Source organism: Acinonyx jubatus, chromosome A3 (genome assembly GCF_027475565.1).
Source record: "Acinonyx jubatus isolate Ajub_Pintada_27869175 chromosome A3, VMU_Ajub_asm_v1.0, whole genome shotgun sequence".
NCBI lineage: Eukaryota > Metazoa > Chordata > Mammalia > Carnivora > Felidae > Acinonyx > Acinonyx jubatus.
In genome coordinates, this window is record NC_069388.1 from 129,523,339 (window position 1) to 129,547,242 (window position 23,904).

Sequence of the window (23,904 nt, forward strand, 5' to 3'; positions counted from 1 at the left end):
CCCTATACAGACCTGACCACTAACCTTCTTTGTTTAGGTTTAACAAACCTCCAGAAGCCAGACTAGAGAGACGGACGCGGGGCTGAGGCAGATAAAGGGTACTGCGGTATGGTGCCTATGCAGAGGAGGCCAAAAGGTGCTAGAAAAAAACGGAGACTCGGGACTCTGGCGTCTGTTAAGTGGAGAAGCAGCCCTGAAAATAGGAAGCTTCTCTGAAATACCGTATACAGAGCACTTGGTCCCTCCACTCCCATCCTGTGGCCACAGGCAGAATGTCAGGACACAGGCATTCACCCCCAGGCAAAACACACAAGGGTTCCTCTCCGTATAAACTGAATCAACCGAGAAGTAGGCCGCTCTTAAAGACACAGTCTTCAATTTAGAAAGTTCCAGAATACCAGCTGATTCGCTCCTGGGCACCCAAAACAGCAACACTGCCAATCCACAAAGCTCCATCTGAGGACACAAAGAGCTCCCAGCGGACCTCCTCTCTCATTCTTACACACACATGAAAATCCAAAGGTCACAGCATCTGAAGGACTGAAGCGTGAAAAGAATATCCAGGAGGAAAACCAGGGATACAAAGAGAATCAAAACAACACAAAACAAAACAAAACACAGTGACTTGGGTTATCCTCTGAGAGATCGGGGGGCCATACTTGGCCACCAGCCCATTCAACAAGAGACCAAAAATCACAGAGAAGGAAGGAGCCCTTCGAGGTGACCCGGGCCATCCTCTGGTTTTAGAGCTAAGGGATAGTCTTGGGCCAGCTGGGCCGCTATTCACAAAAATATCACACAGAGAGGGGCTTCAACAAAAAGCATTTCTTTCTTACAGTTCTGGAAGCTGGAAGTCCAACATCAAGGTGCCCAAAGATTCAGGGACAGTGAGGAACTGCTTCCTGGTTCGGTCGTCTTGCTGTGTCCTCACATGAAGAGGCAAGGCAGCTCTCTGGGGTCCCTTAGAAGGGTACTAATCCTATTCATAAGCTCCTCCCTCGTGACCTAATCACACCCCATAGGCCCCACCTCCTAACACCACCACATTGGGGTTTAGCTTTCAACCTATAAATTCGGGGAGGACAGGAACATTATTCAGTCCGTAGCAGGGACCCACGGCTGCTGGAGAGCTGAGTAGGAAGGCTGTGGGTAGGAAAGCCACACGCATTTCCACAGGAAAGAGTTTTAGCCATTCGGTTATGTTGTTCCTATAAACAGACAATTCTGCTACAACGCTGGTTTTTGAACTGCAAATCGGTCCCAGCAGGTCGACAGATGACAGAACAATTTGACCACTTTGTGAATTTTCTGTGTGCTTGGGAGTGCCTTCTCGTGCAAGAAACACTAAGGCGGACGCAGAAAAAAGGGCGCCCAGCTCCACAGAGCTGCTTAGCCATGAGCAAACTGGGGACCCCCTCAAACCGGGACCAGCTACCTCCAATCACCACACCTGCCACGCCCACCCACAGCTGTTGGAACCTTCCACACGATTCCACGCCTCCCTCCTTTCCCTGCTTCTCACAAGCTGCAACCCCTCCGATGCACACAGAGCTTCGTTCGTGTGATCTTACACTTCACAGTAAGGTTCCACATTTATGGTGGGATTTATGTACTTCCTAACCGTTTTGCATATGTAAAACTGTGCTTTCCTTTTCTGATAGGATTTTTTCCTCTCCCCCCCCCGCCCCCCAGTGTGTCATTGATGAAGTTTCTGAGTGCTATGCCCATAACCCTGGTTCTCCTATAACCCCTTATGGTGCAATTTCTGACGATGCAGTCACTCTGAGGCACACATATGTCTTGTTACGGTAGGATCGACCGCATAATGTATTGCTATATGCCTGCACACAAACCAGTTCCAGGAGTTTCTCTGATCCTTGAACGAAGACACAAAGGCCATGGTGTGCTGATTCTGCTTTGGAAAATGTGATTGCCGCCACCGAATCGCTCCTCGTGCGTTATTTCTGGCGACCCCAAAACTTTTCATCTCCTGCTTGACCTTCTCCCCACAGCGATGGGGCTGGAATCTCTTCCTGGGCTAAGGCCATTTGTCGGGTTGTGTTAGCATGAAAGAAATCTGCGGGTCATCCATTTTCCCTCCCACCGCATACAAAATAAAATTCAAGCATAAATAATGAAATCTTCATTCCTGGCTTCTGTTTACAAGACAGCAGCCGAGTCTCGGGGAAGCTGTGAGGCTTGCCCCTGGGGTTCCGTGCCGCCCCTCGCCCACCTGGTAGCTGTGTGACCTTGGGCAGACTCCCTGACTGTCTGAGCTCTGGTTTTCTCTGTCATGAACGGAGATAACAAGGTTCACTTCAAAGAGGTTTTGTGAGGGGTGAGTAAGATAATGGAGTATTTAGCGCAGTGGCTGGCACTTAAGTGTTTTCCCGTTGATTGTATTTATTTCTTTATTTTTAGGACTAGTCAAGCTGATGTCTGCTGCTCACAAATCCCCTCATCTGTGTCTTGTGTTATTTGCCTACATTGCAACCCCCTTCCCTCCCCGACCTCACCTCTAATTTGGAGCTTAAAAATTGCAAAAGAGGAGTGACTGGGAAGGTTCAAAGCCTCTTAATTTGGGGGGCCAACTCTTTTGGCCCATCATGGCCAGGTTCTCCTCTTTGGCCTCTCCTTGCCCTTCATTAGCTCGGAGCTGTCATTCGTTCATACACCCAACATTTGCTAGGTGCCCAGCATACGCTGGGTAGTTGTGTGATCTGGGTTCCAAGAGCCTCCGTTTTCTCAGCAAAATGAGGGCCATAATACCTATATCATGAGGTTGGAAGGCTTAAATGGCGCTAGGACCGTAAAGCACCTTTACGCTGCCTCGCACACGGCAGGTGCTGAACAAAGAGTAGCTTTCATCCGCATCATCGTGGTGAAAATGACTAAGCCACAGCCCTGCTGTCAGGAAGCTTAAAGTCCAAAAGCATAAAGAACCCCCCCTTCCACTGCACTAGCACAGACCTGCTGCGGTTCCTATGCCGGGAAGGTCTGCAAACCTCTCTCCTACAGACCCAGACATGCTGGAGCAGACGTTTCACTGGCTACGAAACAATGAGTCTGATTATGCATGCATAGCACTGAAAAGGCAGCAAGCTTGCGAAGGTATGATTCATCACTGCCTGGTGCAGTAATTAGAAGTATTTTGGTTGGTTCTAGGTCAGAATGACCCAGTTTACTGCACCTTTTTTTTTTCTCACTGTGGAAGTCTGTGGTGAACTTTAAAACAAAGCTTGGGAAAAGATAACTGCTCTGTGGCTTTTGCTCAGAGGAAAGACATTATCGGCTCTGCTCCGCAGAAACAAGCCCTCATCACGGAAGCCATTAAGGCTCAGTCTTGGATTTTACCAGAAAGAAGGACAGTCTGCGTGGACCCTCCCACCCCCCCACTCAACCGGAGTTCCTAGAAACTCACCCGTCTGTTTCCCCAGCACCAAGTATAACATAAGTACCAAGAGAGTGTTTATTGGAGGAGTGCTCCTATAGGCACTTAACTTTCTAAAAGTAAGAAAAAAAGAAAAAAAAAAAGAAGAAGAAGAATGAATGACCCAAAATATGTGATATTTGCTAAACTCTCCAGGAATAAAGTAACATTTTCTACTTTATTCCTGCTGATGGTGACTCATTGGCAAAGATAGTGTCTACATATGTAATATGACATGCTAAAGGACCAAAAAAAGCACAAAAGCCGTAACAGAAGGCAGAGAAAACACACATAAGGATAGAAAGTTAGATCACTCACATCCTTGGCAACTAACAGAATAGTATTTTTTTTTTTAATGCAATAGAAAAAAGACTGGAAGGAAATACATGAAAATTTTAACAGTGGATGTTTGGGGAAATGGAATTATAATGTTTTTTTCTACATTTTTTTTTTTTTTTACAAATGATCACATGCATGGGGCGCCTGGGGGGCTCCGTTGGTTGAGCGTCCGACCTCGGCTCAGGTCATGATCTCGCGGTCTGTGGGCTCGAGCCCCGCGTCGGGCTCTGTGCTGACAGCTCGGAGCCTGGAGCCTGCTTCGGATTCTGTGTCTCCCTCTCTCCCTACCCCTCCCCACTCACGCTCTGCCTCCCGCCATCTCTCAAAAATGAATAAACGTTAAAAAAAAAAAAAACCCACAAATGGTCACATGCGGTTTGTATAAACACCTCTTGGGGATGAGGGGGCAGGATACTAATCATGACATTCCATCAAGGTGGAGTCCACTGGGGGGCGCTGCACAATATGGGGCAGGTGAGGGGGGCTGGAGCGCTGGAGCCACACTGGCCTGACGCTGCCACTCCGCACCGGGCAGGTCCTGGCGCCTCTGTAAAAGGGGAGCCCAGGCTAGGGGCCTCTTTGGCAGCAGCCTTCGGCTCTAGCTCAACAGCTACTCATGCGTTTCAGGGGACGACTCTCCTGGGGTAAACTGGACACCCTACTCGTGGACTGAGTGGGGAGCAAACGTCCCCAGACTGGTCCTCCAATTCAGGCCCCGAGTCCCTGCCTGAAAGTGCCCCCTTAACACCAGCCCACTCACCTGTGGAACTCCTTCTCCCTGGAAATGGACCCACACAGGGGCCGACAAAGTTCAGAGCTGGGATGGGCGGGCTTGGACACAACTTCTCCGACCCAAGGGAGACCTGGGATGCCCCCGCTCCACAAAAACCAAAACTCACTGTCTTTCTAGGCCGGCCTCGGGTCCTACTCGCTCCAGGCAACCTCCCAGATTGCTCCCATCCCCACTCTAACCCCTTTCTTTCTTTGAATTGTGCTTATTGAATCTGAGCAGATACAGAAGAACGTGTAGAAGATACTTGTTATGAAAACTCATGATACAACGAACAGCCATGGGCCTCCTCGTGTTTAAAAACAAGAACATCAGTGGATGGCTGGGTGGCTTAGGTGGTTAAGCATCCGACTCTTTGTTTCAACTCAGGTCACCACCTCATAGTTTGTGAGCTCAGGTCACGATCTCATAGTTTGTGAGCCCACATTGGGCTCAGCACTGAAAGCGTGGATTCTGCTTGGGATTCTCTCTCTCTCCCTCTCTCTCCGCCCCAACCCGGCTCGCTTGCTCTCTCTCTCCAAATAAATCAATGAATGAATGAATGAATGAATATTTAAAACATTAAAAACAAGAACATCAGAACAGCTACCGAACCCTGGTGAGCTCCTTCCTTACCCCCGCCCCCAGGTAACTGGTATCCTGAATCGTACTCTTCTCGCTTTACTGTACAATTTTAACAAATTTTTTCATTTAGATGTAATTTACTATTAACCTAAAATCTAACACAGATGTAACTTTCTTTTTTTCCTATTTGGCAAAGATCAACTTTAGGGTGCAGAAGAGACACCTGGAGGTCTTGTTAAACAGAAGCTTCTGTCTCAGGAGGTCTGGGCTAAAACCTGAATTCAGCATTCCTGACAAGCTAGGTTCACTTAATTCTAAAGTAGGTTTCAACCTAAGCAGCATGCTGTCCACTTTGACATTTTTAAGCTCTGGGTGAACGGACTCGCACTGTATGATTTTTCTCGACCTGCGTTTTTGCTCAGTACAACGTTCCCGAGATTCACCGCTGCCGTTGCCCATATCTGGGAGCCCCTTTCCCCCTGGAACAGCACTTTATTGTATGGACATCCTACGATTTGTTTTTCCACTCCATAGTTGATGGCTATTTGAGTTACTTCTGAGTTTTGGTCTGTGTGTTATTGCAAATGAAGCCAATATAAACATCATCGTGCGTGTCTCCTGCTACGCACACAACCCACGAGGCTGCCACGGGGGGCACCGTTCACATTGTAGGCTGCGTAAACAGCGCCCCCTAGAGCAAAGAGGCTGGTACCAATTTAGGTTCCTCTCCTGGAGAACAAGCGTCTGGTTGTTCCGCGTCCTCATCCACCCTTGATGTTGTCAGACTTCCAAGTTTTGCTCAGCTAGTAGGTGTGAAATGGTATCTCACTGTGGTATTAATATGCATTTGCCTCTTTACAACTAAACTTGAGCGTCTTTTCCTGCTTGTTAGTAGCAGATGTGAAATGGTAGTTCACTGCGATTTCAACGTGCGTTTCCCTCTTTATAAGTGAAGTTGAATGTCTTCACGTGGTTAGCTGTTTTTCTCTTGCCCCTTTCTAAATTCTGAACTATCACTTCCGTTCGCCTTGTCAAACCAAAACGAAGCCTCTGTGAATATTAATATCTCATGTCTACCTTATAAATTCAGCTCCTGCCCTACAATATATTCTACTCTTTTTACTGTTTTATGCGGTTTTTTTCTCCTGATGGGGGTGAGGGGAACCGCTCCATCTTCACAGGTTTACTAAAGATTTGGTGATTTTATTCTTTTAAATTCTCTATGTTTAGAATTTCTGCCCATTTACCTGCAAAAGAGAAAGATCCTCTGAATCCTGGTGAAAAGGAATTTTCAAAGTCACCGTGGAAGCCAAACATACAAACCAGGAGAGAACAAAAATAATTGGTCTTCTGGTCATTTTTTGAAGGTAATAACCACACTGCATGACAATTCTGTGCTTCCAGTGACCAAAGTCACATTTTAATAATGTTGAGAATTGCCCAAGCCAGTTGAAAAAAAAGTCGTCAAAGGCTAACTCTTCCTCCAGTCAAATTACTGAATGACTTCCAATCTGAAAAAGTTATCTGGTCATTCTTTTCAAACAACTATCTACAGCCAGGAAAAAAGAAAAAAAAAAAAAAGTAAAATTTGACAAATGTATATCATTTCATAAGAGTACTGGTAGTCAGAGTTTCCCCCAGAAAATACAGAGTTTGTACCACTTAATGCATACAGATAGAGTAGAGCTTGGCAAAGGGCTTTACGAAACATTCAATAACCATAGGTTTTACAGCTGAAACAGAACTCGAAACTACCACCTGGTCCAACCCTCTGCCTTATAATAAACTGTTGTGTCATTTTATTTATTTATTTTTTAAAGTTTTTATTTTTGAGACAGAGACAGAGCATGAACGGGGAAGGGGCAGAGACAGAGGGAGACACAGAGTCAGAAGCAGGTTCCAGGCTCTGAGCCATCAGCCCAGAGCCCGACGCGGGGCTCGAACTCACGGACGGCGAGATCGTGACCTGAGCTCAAGTCGGACGCTTCACCGACTGAGCCACCCAGGCGCCCCTGTTGTGTCATTTTAAAGACCTGGAACAGTTAGTGCAAGTAAATAATCCTGCCACTTTCAACGAGGGTGTTCACACTTTATAAACTTTTGCCTTTTATGGCTAGGTTGGAAAGGGATTTCTGCCACTAATTCACCTTGCCATAAATGTGAATTTGGAGTGGATGTAAAGCAATAGATCTTCATCCTTGAAAAGTTACCTAATTCTCCCGTTCTACCAGGACAGCGACCCCAGGAATTTTGTCATCTGTTCCTCAGACACAGCAGCAAACACACAAACTTGGGCCCCTTCCCAGTGTGGACGGAGGAAAGGGGAGTGTCCAACCTAATCTCCGGGGCACTGTTTTCCCTGAGCAAGTTTCATAATTGACGGAACGTGGTTTTACAACCTGAAAAAGACTGATTCTGCAATCTTGTGGGTTTACTCTAGCCAACAGCTATTTGGTTGTCAATGCGGAAAGGAGATAAACCTACAAAAAAAGTTGAAGGAAAGGGAAATTAAGGGATTTAGTGTATCTATATCAGCAGAACAATAGACGTAGCAGACTTTGTTAAACTCTTGGTAGAATTAGGACTGGGTAACACAGCCTCCCAGGCCACCCTGCCTCTTTCCTTTACAACACACATCACACCAACAATTCACGCTTCAACGTCTGTCTTCCCACAAGACCATGAACTCTGTGAGGGCAAAGACCACATCTGTTTTGTTGATTACAGACTCTCTAGGGTCCAGCCCATACTGGCTGTCCCCATTTACTTCCTGATTGAATGAATGAGTGCAGTCCTGCCATTTAGACAAAAGATGGTCTGGGAGCCACAAAGTCCATCTAATCCACCAGGCGCCCAAGTTTACTCTTGGATCAAGTTTCACCACAAGACATTTTTAACTCATTAGCTTGGTCCCTCGTGCAATTCTCTTCCCAGAACTTCCCATAATAGCATCACCTTGACTTTTTTCCAACACCACCATGGAAAACGGCCGTATGGAACTGGCTTTGACATTTGCTTAACATTAAGTCCACTGTGTTACGATATCATTTCTACGCGACCCCACAACAGAAATTATTTTGAGAAGTTAATGCCAGGGAGAGAGTCCTTTCCCCTGAAGAACTGGTATGTTTCTCCCTTTCTGGCAATATGCCTGCTAACCCTTCTCACTTCCCCATTTTGTAGTGAGCACCAGATAAATAGTGATAAGTGCATACAAAAAATAGGCAATTACTAATTTCAGGAAAAACAGAAAGCTACATGGGAAAAAGGAAAACTAATCGTAGCACATACATGGCTCAGTTGTCAAAATGTTTACATGACCACAGTGATGTACACATTAAGTTGAGCTATCAAAAACTATAAATCACCATAATGGGAGGGTGGGGGGCCAGGACGGATATATCTGTATGGGGAGAAGAGGGCATGTGTGAAAGAAAGAAAAATCCTTACCTTCCATATCAAGAAGTTAACAAATTTACCCCAAAATCAAAACCCAAGGAGCAGCAAAATCTGTTCTTCAGAAAAGTCAACACAATTACCAAAAGAATCAGTTAAAAGGATAGGAAGCGACTGCCTCCTGAAAACAAGAAAAAGGATGAAAGAGTGGTTAACTATAGAGAGTAAGACTGCAATTAGGATTTGACGTATAATACCTTTATTTATTCTTCACTAAAATTCTCATCTTCTTTAAATCAAGGCTCACTGACATTAAGTAACCAAGATCACACAGCTGGTATTCAATGCAGGTTGACTGAAATCCAAAGCTCATCATCTTTCCACTACATGATGCTCCCTTTTCCACTCTCCTCTCCTAAAGGAACTAACAACATAAAGAAAACTTAGAGCCACATGGTCTCAAAATGTCATAGGATGTAAAGAAAGAAGAAAAGTGGCAAAGATGAAGAGAGTGAAGAAGAATATTTAAGACCATTCATAAAGCTAGGGTCATATTAATCCACATGAACTCAAGCTTGACCCCAGGGATTTTTTTCCTCCTGGAACAAGTCAAGTTGGCATGTATAAACGTAAGCCTTTGATAAAAAAAATAAACCCTGCCAAGTGTCTGATCCCTCTCTGCAACGCTGGGAGAAGCCTTCAGAAGCACCAAACAGGAGCAATCACTGGGTCCCAGGGCAAGCTAAACTCAGAAGATCAATTAAGCCCACGCAGTGTGAAGTTTACAACCAAGAATCAGCCAGGGGGACCTCAGAGCACAGTGTCCAAAGGATACCGTGAGTCAAGGAAGAGGGAAGATATGCCACAGACAGGGTCAGGCGTGGGGATATCTGGGCGAGAGTTCAGAACCAGGCCTTTCAACTGCGACGGGATGTCGGGTCCATCAGCTGGCACGGCCTCCAGAGGATGGGCAGAGCCGTCTGCCGCGAGCTGCATGGGGTCCAGTGCCCATTCAGCCAGTGACGAGATGAGTGATGTGTTCTGGAAAGCACAGTATGAAAAGCAATGATAAGACGAAAGCAGACCAAGGCCAAATCTGTCCCAGACAACGAGGTCACGGCGACCTTCTGGGGAGAAGAGGATGTTCAGACAGAACGTGGTAGTGCAAGGCAAATGCAAAAATATCAACGTGTCATTTACAATCTTGCAGGGGCAGCTATTTTAAGGATTTGCTGTCCACCTGATAGGGATTGCACATGCACTGTCCCAGAGGCCACTTCTGCTGGGCATCTCACAGTCACTTCATTTCATCCTGTGCAGCCCTGGGAGACCAACAGGAGGCGAAACGTGAGGGCCAGAAAGAGGGCGTGTCCTGCCCAAGGATGTACAACTAGTAAAAGGCAGAGATGGGAGTTGGACACAAATCCAACACGGTTGCCAGCCGGGGACCCCTCCACCTTTCCTCTCGCCCACTTCAATCTTCTGGATCCTGAAGACATGAGCAAGACTCGGCCTCTGTTCTGCTCAACCCAGACCTCTGGCTACTGAGCCAGACCGGGGTCTCAGATCAAACCCACCTCCCACAGAGAGGGTTCCGGCTGTCCCACATTCTGACTTGGCTTTGTCCCCAAGAACCTTCCCTTCTGCCCGGCCCGCCACCCAGCCTCTTGATCTCCAGTTGACAGCTCAAGCTGTGAGGCTGTGCGACCTGCCTCTAGTCCTGGCCTGCTCTGGTCTGGCCTTGAGCAGCCCCTACAGACCTTGAGAGAACTCTCTCCTTTTGTAGGTCCTCACCACATCTTACCGACAACGTCCAAACTGTCTTCTGTGACTAACACCTTCTAGCGAGAGAAAGGAAGAAAAGGGGGTGAATTTCCTATTTGAGCATTTATTTATTAGGAGTCTAAATTTCCACTAGCACATTTTTTTTCAATGTTTATTTAACTTTGAGAGGGAGAGAGAAAGAGAGAGAGAGACAGAGCACAAGCAGGGGAGGAGCAGAGAGAGAGGGAGATGGAATCCGAAGCAGGCTCCAGGCTCTAAGCTGTCAGCAGAGAGCCTGACGCGGGGCTCGAACCCACAAACCGTGAGATCGTGACCTGAGCCGAAGTCAGACGCTGAACCGACCGAGCCATCCAGGCGCCCCTCCACTGGCACATTTAAAAAGCAATTCTGGGGCACCCGGGTGGCTCAGTCGGTTAAGCATCCGACTTTGGCTCAGGCCATGATCGCCCAGTTTGTGAGTCTGAGCTCTGCAACGGGCTCGCTTCTGTCAGCGCAGGGCTCGCCTCGGATCCTCTGTGCCCCTCTTTCTCTGCCCCTCCCCCGCTCACACTCTCTTTCAAAAATGAATGAAACTTTAAAAAAAAAAAAAAAATCACGGCACCTGGGTGGCTCAGTCGGTCGAACGTCCGACTTGGGCTCGGGTCGTGATCTCACGGTTCGTGGGTTCGAGCCCCGCTTCGGGCTCTGTGCTGACAGCTCAGAGCCTGGAGCCTGCTTCGGACTCTGTGCCTCCCGCTCTCTTTCTGCCCCTCCCTCACTTGCTCTCTGTCTCTCTCTCTCTCTCTCTCTCTCTCTCAAAAATGAATAAACATTAAAGAAAAAAAAAAGTTCTTCAGCTGAGCCTGTATGAACCCCAAGAAAAGACTTGCCTACGTACGTACTTAGAGTGCCTCCATTCTGTGCCAGGCACTTTGAACCAATCGGTCGAATAGACAGTGACAATTCAGAGACCCCAAAGCCATGAGCTATGCACCTCAGCCCACCAGGGGCAGAAAAGCAGGAGCGGCCTCTGTGATCAGCAGTGCACCCTGTGGGTCATCTGGAATAGGAAGCAGGAAGGAGACGGGCCAGAGATACCCAGAATAGCAGGGTTTTACCCAGTCCCTCCTGTCTTTCAGGTCTGACTTTGAATCTACAACTTTGGGACTTCTGCCTAGGACACTAGACATCTGGCCAAAGCGATGGATGTCCCTCACAGCCCAAGGGTGGTAAGACCTCTGCAGGTTGCCCGGTTACTGTGTCTAAGCAAAGGCACCCTTTGTGAAGTCTACGTTTGCGTGGAGGTTCCAATCAACACACTTTTGTGGAGCTCCTACTAGGGCAGCCCAAGGCCAAACAGCGGTTTGTTTTCAAGGTAAAGGGGCATGGAAAACGTTACAGGCAGCACAAGGCAGCAAACGAGAAACCGTATGCCATTTTTTGCATTTGATAAGACCTTCACATAAATTTGCAAGTAGACTTCTTTACACGGTAACATCGATTCTGAGGTAGAAGCAGCTCCATCATGACAACTGGAGCGAAAGTATTTGTAGCCGATGTTGTGTCTCAGCCCTCAATACTTGAAGGAGAAACTCGACTGGGTTCAGGGACACGACGTGAGCAGAGGTAAAACATCTGAGTTTATTGCAAGGCAGCTTTTCAAATCAAGGTAAACTTGCAAAGACAGAGGTCTGCTTAGGACACGATTGCTTCATCTTTCAAAACTGGAGGGACTAACACATTCCAAATTGTTCTTCGCCTTGAATACAGATCAGTCCGTTCCAAGAGGAGTCCAGCGTGAACTTACAACTTACACCTGACTGGTAGGTGTTGAGCCTCCGCTATGAGCCCGGCACCAAGGGCGAAGCAGAGGTAAGGCAGCTGGATTAGGACAGGCACCAGAGCCAAACTGCCCGCATCTGAGACCCAGGTCCCCACCTGCTAACTGCGCGACCTTGGAAACGTTACTTACTCGCTCTGTACGTAAGTTTTCTCATCTGTAAAATGAAGATAATTCCCCCCACCAAAGATGACCCTACTCTACTCCCAGGGATCTGTGACCGTCCCCTCCCGTGGCAAAAGGGACTTTGCAGAAGGGATTAAAGTTACAGACTTTGAGACTGGGAGATTATTCTGGATTCTCCAATAGTCGTCTAGTCGCACGAGTCCTTAAAGGAGGAGAACATGTATCTGTGGTTGGAAAGAGACGAGACCAGAGAAAGAAGAAGGAGAAGAGGAGCAGGAGGGAGAAGAGACAGGGGAGGAGGAGGGAAGAGGGGGAGGGGGAAGGGATAAGAGACTCCAAGTGGCAAAGGGACTTGACCAGCTACTGCTGGTTTTGAAGATGGACGAAGGGCTGAGCCAGGAGATGCGGGAAGCCTCTTGAAACCTCGAATAGCCCTCAGCAGACAACCTACACCAGAATTATGCCAACACCACAAAAGAGCAAGGAAACAGATTCCTCCTTGAACAGCCCGAAAGGAACACGGTCCCGCTGACACCTTGGCTTTGGCCTCCGGCGACCAATTCTGGACTTCCGACCTCCAGAATCGTGAGCTATACCTGAGTTTTTTTGAAGCCCCTGTATTCAGGATATTTTGTTACAAGAATGACAGGAAACTCATACTCTACTGCAAAGGGTTGCTGTAGAGATGAGAAGAGTTTAATCTGTAAGACATCTGAAGCAGGACTTGCTTGTAAGTACTTACCTCATCATTTAACTTTCTAGAGGGCGAACAAGATACAGTTCACATTTGCACAGAACTTCAGTCTTGCAGGGGAGGGACCGTCATACAGACGGTCTTCATAAAGACCGTCGAACGTGGTCCCAATGCCTTCCGTTAATGAGGCAACGAATGGTAACATCTAAATAACCCTTACTACAATGGTACAGGTTCCATCTATACTCTCTGGAACTATATTCAACTACTGGTCTGATTTAAAGAAGAAACAAATCGGGGCACCTGCGTGGCCCAGCCGGTTAAGTATCTGACTTCAGCTCAGGTCGTGATCACAGATCATAAGTTTGAACCCCACGTCGGGCTCTGTGCTGACAGCTCAGAGCCTGGAGCCTGCTTCGGATTCCGTGTCTCCCTCTCTCTCTGCCCCTCCTCCACTCACACTCTGTCTCTCTCTCTCTCTCTCTCTGTCTCTCTCTCTCTCTCTCTCTCAAAAATAAGTAAACATTAAAAAAATTTTACTATTTTTTTTTAACGTTTATTTATTTTTTTGAGACAGAGAGAGACAGAGCATGAACAGGGGAGGGTCAGAGAGAGGGAGACACAGAATCTGAAACACGCTCCAGGCTCTGAGCTGTCAGCACAGAGCCCGACACGGGGCTCGAACTCACAGACCGAGAGATCATGACCTGAGCCGAAGTTGGCCGCTTAACTGACTGAGCCACCCAGGCGCCCCAAAAAAATTTTAAAAAGAGAAAACAAATAAATGCTTTTCTGTCAAAAGGTTTTCAACAAGACCTCCCAGTAAGGTAAGACTTCTGAGGGTATCTTTCATGTAAAAAAATCACCTGTTTCTATCTTATGCTTGTACCTTTTTTTTCCATGTCACTCTATTCACCTCATTGGACCTGGATGAGTTGCCCAAGTGCTATTCAAACTGCCACCAAAATGTCAACAGAGTCTAATGTAAGTTGTTTTCACAGGTTTTAGCCTTGGCTAAATAAAGCACCTGGCTAAGGCCAGGACCGGTCAAATGATGTGCATGAAGGCCCCCACGCTCCCCAAAAGCAGCAGCACGTCCCAGAAGCACAGACAAAACCTCATCCTGTACGACCCACCCTGGAATTCTAAAATTCCAAACGCACAGTCTGAGACACAAATGAGAAGCCCCCCAAGGGACGCAACAGCGACTTTTCCTACTGAAGAGAAAAGAAAACGTCGTCACGTTACCTGCACCATCCAAATTTGCCTTTACAGCATGACTTTCTCCTATGCTAAAACGTTTTCATGTGTTCGTTTTCAGCTCTCAATGACTGTGAAGTGATAAACTCCCGCCCGAAAGGATTCTCTCTCGCACTCCTCCTGACCTTGACATTAGACACCTATCTGGAAAGAGGCCCCCTGCTTCCTCAGCGGGGTGTCCACACCAGATTGCGGCGATAAAAGAGAACCATTGCCAGTAATTGAGTATGCGTGGACCGTTTTGTTAGAGTTGCTGGTTCCTTTTTTCCCTTTGCCCTTGAAGAGACAGCACGACACAACCTCTAGGAAAAAGCCCACAAACGAGAGGAGAAGAAAAACCACAACCCCTCCTAAGAAAACTCTCTGGGTCTTACCAAGTTACCAGCACCTTTTAATTACTCCTAAACGTTTCACTATCAGTTGCTAAATGTGACAGAAACAAGAATTACATGAACACGTTAAAACAAAAGATCACAAGCCTACACTAGACTCAGATTGATAGGTAAAACAAGATGGGCGTGCAGGTGTAGGAGAGTCCCTTTGAACAATGCCTCCTGGGGAGGAAGCCAACTTCCACTGGGGGAAGAAATAACAAGCACTTTAGTTTGTTTTCAATAACGGAGTGGGTAAGGTGGCCATCACTGTCACCTTTTGTACAGAGAATGAAACAGATGGATCACACAGGACCACGTAGGCTTGATTGTCTCTACCTTGGCACACCTGTTCCACCATCGGTTTACAGAAACTCACAAAACAGGAATGTCAAGAAACGTGAATTTCAAATTGTATGCTTTCCAGAAGCCTGGAAGTTTCCAATAAAATGCTACGACAGATATTTCATGTATGCGTTTGGAGGAAGCCATGACCCGTTGTGGATTGCCAAAACAAGAAATGGGAAAATATCTGCAAACATAATAAGGAAGTGCTGGAACAGTGACTCCCCCGTTGAACGAAGTTGGTCGTAAGTTACACCGGAAAAACAACTGGTAATGCGCAGATTTTTGTTAACAGGATAATTTCTTGCAGAAAGAACAGACTTTGAAATGGGCCAGGAAATATGCTGTAATTCCTTACAACTTCATAGTAAAGGACTTGTTGCTATTCCAAAGTACATGCTGCCTTGTGATACCTGTGATCATAGCCTGGGGCCACCAAGAATGCAGAGTGACCCCTGCCAGGGGTGGTGGGAGGACCATGAACATATTTATTAATCAGCAAGGATAGTAATTTCCATATGCTATTTCCATATGCTACCTCTTGTTCTTCTGCGCGATTATTTTACAGGTGACGAGCCAAGATTCTGAAACTTACCAGGGCCCCCAAGAGTTCAAGCCCTGGGTCAAGCCCCACGCACAGGACAGACACCTGTGGGTGTGGACAGACATGGCAGGCCCCCTGCGGTCTGGGACTCCCCGTGTCCGTCCACACCCACGACAAGTGCAAAGCTGCCCTGACCTCCTCACTATCCATGCGGGCAAATTCTCCCAATCACGCTGACATCACTTCTAAAAAATCTGCTCCTGGGAAAACAGGCGTTGAACCATATCCTCTGGGTTGGTCTACAAAGATATGACTCGATTCAGAACACAAAATCCAAGCTGAGGCCAAGCGTCTCCTGTCAGGGAATGGGTCACCCAGTTAGCACGTTTTCAACCCCCTTTGGGCTGCCCAGATACGAAAGCTCGAGGAGGAAATCATTTGGGGGAGGTCCCTAAGTCCAGCAGGGTGATGTCCCGTGGATCTGAAGTAACGTACGTAATTAAAGTGCCCAAGTTTGTCCCGGGAACTAGCTTCTCAGCAGGGTGAAGTGAACCACAGATCAGACGTAAGGGGTGTACGTACACAGGGCTGTACCACCTTGGGAGAAATAGAAGAAGCCCCCCCCCCACCTCTATGCCTTTGCCCCTGTGCCCCCCCACCTCCCATGTCACTGTCTGTCAAAGCCTTAAGCCCCTTTCGAGTCAAGAAGGGAACTGCTACGGGTTAAATGGGTGCCCCCAAAACTCATACGTCGAGGTCCTAACTCCTAGGCGCTCAGAATGTCCCCTTATTTGGAAATACAGTGGCTGCTGATGGAATTATTTAAGATGAGATCATGCTACAGAGGCTGGGCTCCTAATCCAGTATGACGGGCGTGCTTACAAAACAGGGGACTTAAAACACAGACTCGCACACAGGGAGATCGCCACGTGAAGACTGCAGTCAGGCTGTCGGGAACCAAGGAACCACCAGAAACTGGGAGAAGGGCCTGGAACAGATCCCTCCTAGTGCTTCAGAGGGAGCACGGCCCTGCCGCCACCTTGACCTTGGACGATGAGGTGCCAGAACTGTGAGAGGATACATTTCTGTGGTTTCAGCTATTCAGTTTATGGTACCCTGTTACCGGAGTCCAAGGAAACTAATACAGGGAGTATCTTATTCCATTTAGGCCCCTTTAACAAAATACCACGGACTGTGTGGCTGGTAAACAACAAATTTATTTCTCCCAATTCTGGAGGCTGCAAGTCTGAGATCAGGGGCCAGCGAGAATGGGGGCTGGTGAGGGCCCTCTTCCGGGCTGCAGACGGCTGCCTTCTGGAAGGAGTCTGGCAGAGGGGTGAGGGAGCTCCCTGGGGTCTCCTTCACAAGGGCGAGTCCCATTCGTGGGGCTCCGCCCTTGCGGCTTCGTACCTCGCAAAGGCCCCACTGCCCAATACCATCACATTAGGGGGTTAGGTTTTAAAACAGGAATCTTGGAGGGGGCACACGTCCACCCGATAGCAATGACTTAAACCTCATCTTCGCTAAGAGGACCTTCCCAGGCTCCCCCCTCCGACAAGAAAAGGGGGATGCCCTGCCCTTTGTTACAGGGGTCCCCTTTTCAAACAAGAGACCGCACACTCCCTGCAGGGTGGGGAGAAGGAAATTTCGTGGCATGACCCAAAATGAAAACTGGGCCAAATCCCTCTGTTGGGACTTTGAACCCAGAAGATGCAGGTGGGGGGGGGGGGGGTGCGGGAAACAGGAAGACGCAGGTGCACGTGCTGCTGCTGAGTCACGATGGTGGCAGAGCACAGGACCCAGAACCACAAGCTCCTACGTCAAGGACACAGACCGGCCTTCAACCTAGGCCCACTCAGTCTCGGCCTGGGGGCAGCCAGCCCATGACGGTGTTGTCCCCCACACTGTGCACCACCCCCCACCCCATGCCCCTTACAGCAAAGCCCCTCACTCGAGTTGACTTCAGGGGATCTCGATTTCTGGGACAAATGATGCAAAATTAAAAAGCCTAGTCTCTCGGTGCACTCACAGGCACCTCCGTCGAGCAGGGGTTTTGCCAGCAACCGGCAAACCCCGGAGAATGAAGGGAAACACAGAAGTCCTCAGCCCGCTTCCACGTCTGGCGACTGACCGAGAGCCTGGCACCTGGCAGCGCTCAGCAAACACGGCTCAAAATTCATCCCAGTGCAGCCATGCCAGGCGGGTGCCCACCAGGCAGCCACCCAATGGCTCTGTAAGGTGTGACAGCTCCGGAGACCAGGCTGGCCCCACATCTCGGCATCCTGGGGACCGGCACAAACACCCGTCGAGGCGTCAGCTTTGCCCAGGGAGGGAAAGGTACTCAGTGCTGGTCCTGGGGTAGCCACCACATACTCATGACGTGCCAAGGGGCCAAGATGGCCACGTGTGGGGGACAAGACCAGGGAGAAACAGGGGCGCTGGTTGGCTCAGTAGGTTCAAGTGTCTGACTCTTGGTTTCAGCTCAGGTCATGATCTCATGGTTTGTGGGTTCGAGCCCCGTGTCGGACTCTGTGCTGATGGTGAGGAGCCTGCTTGGGATTCTCTCTCCCTCTCTCTCCCTCTCTCTCTCTCTGCCCCTCCTGAGCACTCTCTCTCTTCCTCTCAAAATAAATAAATAAACAACAAAATGAAATAAAATAACATGGGAGAAACAGGGTAGGTACTACCGAAATTTATAGAGAAGGCACAGCAACGAGAGTTAGAGAAGTCTGGAAGGCTGGACTCCAGCATCCTGACGCTTCCCCCTCCGTGCCTCCTCACTTCCAATCGGGGAGCAGGTATTTGTAAGGCCTTTCATCATCCTTCTGGCTTATCCACTTTATACCTCAGAACCTGTTCCTAATAGCTAACCTCAATCCCTCTTCCAATCAAGCTCATTTCTCATTTTTTTTAAACGTTTATTTATTCTGGGGAGAGAGAGACAGATAGAGTACAAGCGGGGTTTGGTGGGGATGGGGGCCAGAGAGAGAGGGAGACACAGAATCGGAAGCACGATCTAGGCTCCAAGCTGTCAGCACGGGGCCCGACACGCGGGGCTCGAACCCACGGACAGCGAGACCATGACCTGAGCTAAAGTCAGACGCTTAACGGACTGAGCCACTTAGGGCGCCCCAAACCCATTTCTCATCTTAAATTTGGAACCCAACAGATATGTGATCCATTCATTTATCCAACAAATTTGCTCGGGGCCCTCTACGTACCGAGCACTCTAACATCAGGCACGTTAGCTGGCTTGACTCTAATATTAGGCACATTAGCTGGCTTGAAGAGCCCCAGCAGTAACGGAAGACGCTAAATACAGCACAGTAGCAAATAACACTTAGGGAAAAACACCCCACTCAGCTGGGAAGGAGGAGGTCACACGGACAGCCTAAAAGAGCTGGTACCTGGGTTAGGGAGGAGAGCCAGATGGGACCAGGCAGGAGCAGAGCCTTGAGGCAGAGGAAGACTCCAGCATCACCCTGGGAAGGGGAACAGTCAGGTCCCGCAGGAAGGCAAAGGTATGGCGGGCCAGGGGAGCAGGGAGGAAGAGGGGCAAGCCTGGCCAAGGAGGCGGGCGCTCCAGGACACAAACCCCTCCCCTGAATCCACAGCCTGGCTCATCCGGGTAACCCTGGGCCACTGCGCACACCAAAGAACCTTCCAGACACATGAGCAGAAAAGAAAGCTGGAAACATAAGCGGGCCCAGATGGGTAAGGAGATTGGTCTTGACTCAACAGTCAAGGTCGGAAAAGCCCCGTGCCCTGTTCCTAGAGTCCCCAGGTGGAGGGGCTTCCCAGAGCAATGCTGCCAGCCTCGTGGCCCTCACACACTACACAGGCGATGGCAGCCACTGCTCTTGGTGGCTCAGGTCATGATCTCCTGGTTCTGTTCGAGGGATCGAGCCCCGTGTTGGGCTCTGTGCTGACAGGGTGGAGCCTGCTTCGGATTCTCTCCTTCTCTCTCTGCCCCTCCCCCACTTGCACACACTCTGTCTCTCAAAATAAATAAACGTGAAAAAAAGAAGAAAAAAAAAGAAAAGAAACAACCTCATATCTTCTTGGAGAGCCCCAGGCGCCGGGAGATAACGATGTCTGCGTTCAACCATTTTTTTCTACTCACCACGTTTCCTCTTATCGTGCCCAGACTTTGAGCTCTTTGACAGCATGGTCTCTATCTGACTCAACCTCTGTCACCTCAGCACTGGCCACAATACCAGGAACACTGTATACTGTTTGGAGAACGTTGAATAAGGGATTGAGTAATGAGCAGATAGGCAAATGGATGGATGTGCGGGTGGGTGAACAGGTGGGTGGGTGGGTTAGTGGATGGATCAGCAGATGAAAGGTTGGACAGACGGATGGATTAATGGATGATGAAAGGTTAGAGAGATACATGGGCAAATGGATGGATGGATGGATGGATGGATGGATGGGTTGGTGGATGGATGGATGGATGGATGGATGAATAGATGGATGGATGGGTGGATGGATGCTCTTATATTTTTAAAGCAAGACTGAGAACCCTCAGTTAATTACAGTCATCAGGAAATGGGCTCCTGGGGGACCTCTTAGTCGCCCTTCAAGGTTCTTCCAACCCAACGCTACAGAAGTTCAGAACAGAGTGGCTAAGATTAAGGAAGGCTTTCTGAAGGAAGTAGGCCTTGAAGGGTGATTAAGAGGTTTCCCAGAGGCCCAGGGCTGTGCTAGGGATTCAGGGAGTCCAAATATGGCAAAGATCTTGAATGTCGATCCTGGAAAAATTAATTACAACAGCCAAAATGCTTAAGACCTCCTTCCCTGAGGAGCCCATCCTTCCGTTCTTAGACTGAAATCCCTCAGGAACGACATAGAGCCTTACTCTCCCCACACTGGGACTAAGTTTTAATTTTTTTTTTTTAACATTTACTTATTTTTTTGAGAGAAAGAGACAGAGTGTGAGCAGGAGAGGGGCAGAGAGAGAGAGAGAGAGAGACACAGAATCTGAAGCAGGCTCCAGGCTCCACGCTGTCAGCACAGAGCCTGACGCGGGGATCGAACTCACGAGCGGTGAGGTCATGACCTAAGCCGAAGTTGGCTGCCCAACCAACTGAGCCACCCAGGTGCCCCACACGCTGGGACTAAGTTAAAGACGCCCACCCCTCTCTGTCAAGGAGATGAGCCTGTGGATCCCCAATGGAGCCACCAGAACAGATGGAAAAACATCCTTCCTTGGAAAAACAAAGAGAATATAGGTTAATCTGCAGAGCTTTCTAGAACGATATATAGAAATGTCCCATTTACGAATAACAGGAAAACAATCTGATCCAATTCAGCCTACTGGTTTTAAACATTCCTTTCCAGCTCAAGACCAGGGAAGCTCTGACTTTATCAAAGTCTCCCATCCCAGGGAGAGGGTTTGATAAAAAAACCTATAACCATCTCCCCACACAGCCCTTCCCTGGGTTCCTTTACCCAGGCAGCTCCAGAAACAGGAGGCGGGTCACTTTGACCTGATTGTCTTTGTCTATAAATCTTAAATCGCATCCACTTAGATAAAACATAAAACCAGCGAGGCTGCCTAAAATGTCTCTTGAGTTGCTGGGAAGAGGCATTTCTTTCATGCTTTTGAGAGGGTCCTTCGGATCTAGCGCTGGGTCACTGTGCACCGGCGTGTGGGAGGCACGGCTTTGTTTTCTATGAGCCTTTAGGTGGCCTCTGGGGGTAAGAGGTCTTAGGGAAAGGGACTCAGAGGACCCACCACTTTGCTCCAGCCCAGCCCAGGAAAGCTCATTGTGCCTTCCACCAAAACGGAGCGTGCCTCAATCCTCAGCCCTACAAGACTAATTTTCTTCTCAAGCCTTAGGAAACATGCAAACCTCCCCTTCCCCAGATGTTTTCAGGAAAATCCTGGCAGCAGTCACATCTTTGTAGTGCATTACTAAATGCGCCGGGCATAGCACGGAGTTAAGTACTCCCTAAATATTTGTTGAGTGAATTAGTTTTTCTTTATAGGAAAAGGGTTGCTTCTCTGATTTACTACTTCAGCCCCAGAAAAGTTATGATTTCTTTCTTCGAGTTCTACGAAATTAAATGATGGTCCTAAGAAACGAGTTCTTCCACAGAGACCAGTGGTCGACAGAGCACCTAGAAAAAAGGGAGCGTGGCCTCGAGGCCCCGTATTGTGGCCAGAATGTCATTTGCTGAGGTGGTTGCAAAGCAGGGTGTGGTCAACCACCTTAGGAAGAAAAAAAAAAAAATGTGGGAAGAACAAATACAAAAAAATATAACAATCTAAGTCTGATAGAATTAAATCTGATAGAGATTTAGAACTGGTGCTCCTCCCACAGCATTTGAACGTTAAAAAGAATCCAGAGACAGCATTGCTAGAGGTGACAACGGCACAGAATTGCGAATGTACTAAACACCGCTAAAATTTTCACTTTTAAATGGTTAACTGTATGTTATATAAATTTCACGTTGATTAAAAATTTTAAAAAAATTTTAAAAAGGCTTCGCATTTCTGGCACCGGTTCCGAGGGTAACTCCACCACCTTGTGCTGTGGAAACATCACCAGCTGCGGGCTGGGAGTCACCTCATAACAGAGCACGTGAGACTGAACCAAGATGCTTTTCTAAGGACACAGAGGGCAAAGTGACGGGCAGCGAGGAAAGTCTCACCGACGGTGATGGTGGTCACACCCACAGAGGTCCTCGCAGTGCGTCGGGAACTGGGCACGCACCTGGGGTGTATTATCTCATTTAATCCCCATGACATCCCTAAGAAACAGGACTACTGTTACTCCGCCAGCTCACGGTTGGGGGTACCCACCCGAGTATCGATGTATCTATGAGGAGTGTCTGTTCTGGACCACATGTGGGTCTGCTGTTTCATTAGGAATGGTCCCTGTCCCCAAGAAGCTGTCTCGGGGTGGAAGGGAGCAGGCGAATCCATGCAGAAGGAGGAGGCAGCACAGCAGTGGAGAGTCCTGGGAACAAAGGCGGCATGAGAAGCAGGTGCTGTGCTCATCCTGCACCCCCACCCCCGAATCCACCCTAGTTCGAGCCAACCTTGCCCTGAGTTCACAGTCGTCCACCTGGAATGCCATCCCCTGCCCCGTCCCCACCCCCTCATTGGTTTTGAGGGACGTAGAGCCAATGTGCCTGGGTTGGATCCCCAGTTCTGCCTTTACTGGCTATGTCGCCTTGGGGGGGAAGACTCGACTTCTTTGAGCCTCAGCTCAGATAGGGATGATGCTGTAACGCCAGAAAGGCTATGACCTCTGCAAAAATGTTGGATGGACGTGGACAGAGAATGACCTTCACCAAAGTCTGGCTCCCCAAGGCCATTCACAGGGAAAAGCTTTGTTCTCGAAGAGACCATGGGAGGAGGTGAGCCTGGGCCTCACGCTGAGGCCCAGCTTACGGGATCCAACTCGAAGGGATGCCACTGGCCAGAGGTGGGCACTATAAGCACCAAAAACAATCATCACTTCACCGAACGGGGCCCTCTGAATGTGTTAACAACCCATACGTTCATTAAAAACACAACGACCCTCCCTGGTCAACTCTGGAGGATGCTGGGAACAAACCCATTATTCTGAAACCTGGTGGATAAAGAGAAGGAGCCAAACACTTTTCCTGCTTCTCCCACCTAAACTGTATTGTAGAGCAGCCAAAGAGTGATGAGAGAAAGTCCTCCGTAAGAATGCCAGCAGCTGGGTGGCCGGGTGGCTGAGTCGGTTAAGCGTCTGACTCGTGATTTCAGCTCAGGTCACCATCTCGCGCTTTGTGCGTTCGAGCCCCACATCAGGCTCAGCACTGCCAGCACGGAGCCAGTTTAGGATTCTCTCTCTCCCTCTCTCTCTCTGCCCCCCTCCCGTTCATGTTCTCTCTCTCAAAATAGGTAAGTAAGCATGAACAAATTTTTAAAAACAAAATAAATTAAAAAGAATGCTGGCAACTATGTGAAGAAGGAATTATAAATCAGGGTATCATCATTTTGCAGCCCCTAATGAAATCAGGATCTTGGCTGTGACCATCAGCAGTGGCTAAATCCAGTGCAGAAAGGCTGATGGGGAGTTTTTAAATGGATAGATCAGGCTCACGATGCCTGGACCCATTGGACCCGTGGGCTGATCCCAACATCACAGAGGGGGACAACCAGACCCGAGGTGCCTTCCATGGTGATGCAAGATAAGGTCCAAATCATCACTTGGACATCTCTGGCCAAACACTGGACCTCTACATGAAGCTACCAATTTACTGCATACACAGGGGGAAAGGTAGATATTAAACAGCAGCCCGCAGATGCAATCGATAAATCTGGAAAGCGGGGGCTGCAAGAGACAAATGACCTGGTGCTCTCAACAAATAAATGGCAAGGAGACACAAATAATAACAAAGGAAGAACTCATCTTCCTAAGATAAGGACTTTTCAATAAATTGCAACATATGGCCCT

General features: G+C 48.4%; 1 protein-coding gene across 3 annotated transcripts in view; it reads right to left on the bottom strand.

Annotated features, from left to right (window-relative positions):
• GREB1 (growth regulating estrogen receptor binding 1) overlaps positions 1-23,904 on the bottom strand; it is a 143,731-nt gene that overhangs the window by 93,747 nt on the left and 26,080 nt on the right. Inside the window, exon 1 of one of the 3 annotated variants that reach the window (XM_027077920.2) lies at positions 837-1,045. The exons of the other annotated variants lie outside the window; for them this stretch is intronic. The gene's annotated coding sequence lies outside the window, so the exon portion shown is untranslated. Of the gene's footprint in view, positions 1-836; positions 1,046-23,904 lie in introns of those variants that run through there. 3 annotated transcript variants of the gene reach the window in all.